Here is a 2,791-nt window from a genome sequence, read left to right as displayed (position 1 = left end):
AAAAAAAAAAAAAAAGAATTTGCCAACTTGGTATAAAGTTGTTAACCAGATGATTGAGGAGGCAAGAAAGTAATGCTAAGGTACCTCAGAGGAAGCAATTGTAAAAACAGCTACCACTCCTAGGGTTGGAGAAACAAAGGGAAGGGATTGGAATTATTAAAACTTAAGCATAGAGGAGGAACCCTGTGGAGCTGACGTGAAAAAAAAGGGCATTGCTTGCCTGGTTTTCAATGCAGAGACCTAGTTCTCAGAGGATTCCGTTCTGAGGGGTTGGTTTGTCATGGGGTTGTCCTATGAGCCTACGGTTGAAAAACTGCAAATTAGAGTCTCATATTGCTTCAGAAAGGAACTGCTGATGGCTGCGGCGAAGTAAGGCTGGGGTGATGCTGACAGGAACAGCAGCCAGTTGAAGTCTAGGGATGCAGACAGAAGCATATCTCCTCCCTCTTCCAAACTCTGCTATTGGCAAAGGCTAAATGTGATTTGCAGTCTCAAACCTAGCTTCACAAGATAGAAGGATGAACTTGGAGATGGCTGGACAAGAATGTACATAGGTCTTCGGACTTTAAACGTTAGGGGGAACTAGCATAAGGTCTCAGTTACAATAAACTAATTATGGATCTTTAACAGTTGGACAGATGTTAATAGCTGCCGAGTTTTAAAAGTCAGTTAAAGGCTGGGCAAGGTGGTGTGCACTTGTAGTCTCAGCTTGCTGGGAGACTGAGGCAGGAGAACATTTGAGGCCAGGAGTTTGAGGCTGCAGTGTGAATTGTGCCTGTGACTAGCCCCTGCACTCCAGCCTGGGCAACATAGTGAGACCCCATCTCTAAAGGAAAATTTAAAGTCAGTTAAAAAGCAGCTTAAAAGAAAAGCATACTGAGCATTTGAATATTTCACAGTCCATATATTTGAATATATTAAGGTAGCAAACTATGTTATCTTCACGTAATTGTCAAAGGATTTAGACTTTTCAAAAATGCTATAACTTCTCATATTTTTCATTTTTCTTTCTTTGTATTGTTAAATACAGTGTAATAATGTTGTTGAAAAAAAACTTAGAATATCCTAAGAGTTTTAAGTTTTGACTTATAGCATTATTAAATTTCTATTCCGTACTTGTAAATACTAAGTGTATGCTTTTAAACCTGCATATTTTAAATTCAGAGGTAATCGCAATAAAAGAAAGCACACATACCGATTTTGTTATAGCAAACAACTCCACTGGAATCCTTAAATCTAAGATGAAGTCTAAATATGCCATTTAGTACTTAGAATCCCACAGTGGTTTCCTGTCAAATAAAATACACAGTCCTTTGCCTGACTTTTTAAATGTCTTTTAAGAAAACCTCATATGATAACAATCTACTTTCTTAGTATCTCTCATTACTTTTATTTTTCCCTCCTGAAAGCAAGCAGGCTGGACTGCCCTCTGTCCTTTAACAGGAACAAAAGTTTTTAGGCTTTTGCTCAGGTTGGTCCTTTCCCCAGCATGCCTTTTCAGTGGTTTTCTCTCCTTAGGTACTTGTCAGAATCCCACCGCTTCTTCAAAGCCATCTACATTTAATGAACCTCAGTGAAGTTTGTCCTCACCTACACAACTGATTTTTAAAAATATTTTTCTGAGACAGAGTCTTGCTCTGTCACCAGACTGGAGTGCAGTGATGTGATCTTGGCTGGCTGCAGCCTCCGCCTCTTGAGTTCAAGCGATTTTCCTGCCACAGCCTCCTGAGTAGCTGGGACTACAGGTTCATGTCACCACGACCAGCTAATTTTTGTATTTTTAGTGGAGATGGGGTTTTACCACATTGGCCAGGATAGGATAATCATGATCTTTTGACCTCGTGGCCTGCAGCTGATGTTCTTTCCCCACAATACCTTTTATTTTTCTCAAAGGTGTTTTACCCAGAGACACACTTAACCATCTGTAGTATCTGGCTAAAATTCTACTCTTAATATAAAATTCTACTCTTAATATTTCCAGATATTCTCATTATTCCATTTAGAAAGTCTGCCCAGACTGCACCCAGATCTCTACACCTGATGCTCCACTTAGTGTCCTAGGCATGCTCATTCATGACTTTTTTTAAAAAAAATACTCTAGTTCTTTTTTCTCTTTTTTTATTAATAGAGATAGGGTCTTGCTATGTTGCCAAGGTTGGTCTCGAACTCCTGGTCACAAGCAGTTCTCCCTGTTTGGGAGCAAAAAGGAAAGCAATTTTTGCATGACTCAACTCCCAAGCTTATCTTGCCCTTTCACATAGTGAAATTGGGTTCCTGAGACTTTGTTTTCCTTTCACAGCATTGGTTAGAGAATATGGGTTGTAGGCCGGGTGTGGTGAATCACACTTTGGGAGGCCAAGGCGGGCAGATCATTTGAGGTCAGGAGTTTGAGACCAACCTGGTCAACATGGCAAAACCCCATCTCTACTAAAAATACAAAAATTAGCCTGGTGTGGTGGCAGGCACCTATAATCCCAGCTATTCAGGACACTGAGGCAGGAGAATCGCTTGAACCTGAGAGGCAGTGGTTGCAGCAAGCCAAGATAACACCACTGTACTCTAACTTGGGCAACAAAATGAGACTCCTTCTCAAAAAAAAAAAAAAATACATACACACACACACACACACACACACGTATATATATATGATAGGTTGCATTATTTCTACCTTCAGAATTCATGATAAGCTTTCTAGTGGCTTAATGATGCTTGATCAGTGTTTTCTTTAAGTATGTCATGGGTGGGTTAACATTTTGCCTGTTTTTTTTTTTTTTTTTTTTTTTTTTTTTAT

The 2,791-nt window shown here is 39.6% G+C and overlaps 1 protein-coding gene across 2 annotated transcripts in view; it reads left to right on the top strand.

Moving 5' to 3' along the window:
* The window catches only part of JMY (junction mediating and regulatory protein, p53 cofactor), a 100,410-nt gene that overhangs the window by 59,242 nt on the left and 38,377 nt on the right, over positions 1 to 2,791 (top strand). The window lies entirely within an intron of this gene.

This window comes from Sapajus apella, unplaced genomic scaffold, assembly GCF_009761245.1.
Source record: "Sapajus apella isolate SASKATOON/1434 unplaced genomic scaffold, GSC_monkey_1.0 scaffold1, whole genome shotgun sequence".
Classification (NCBI taxonomy): domain Eukaryota; kingdom Metazoa; phylum Chordata; class Mammalia; order Primates; family Cebidae; genus Sapajus; species Sapajus apella.
The sequence above is the reverse complement of the archived record's forward strand: the minus strand, read 5'-3'. Positions and strand labels throughout refer to the sequence as shown.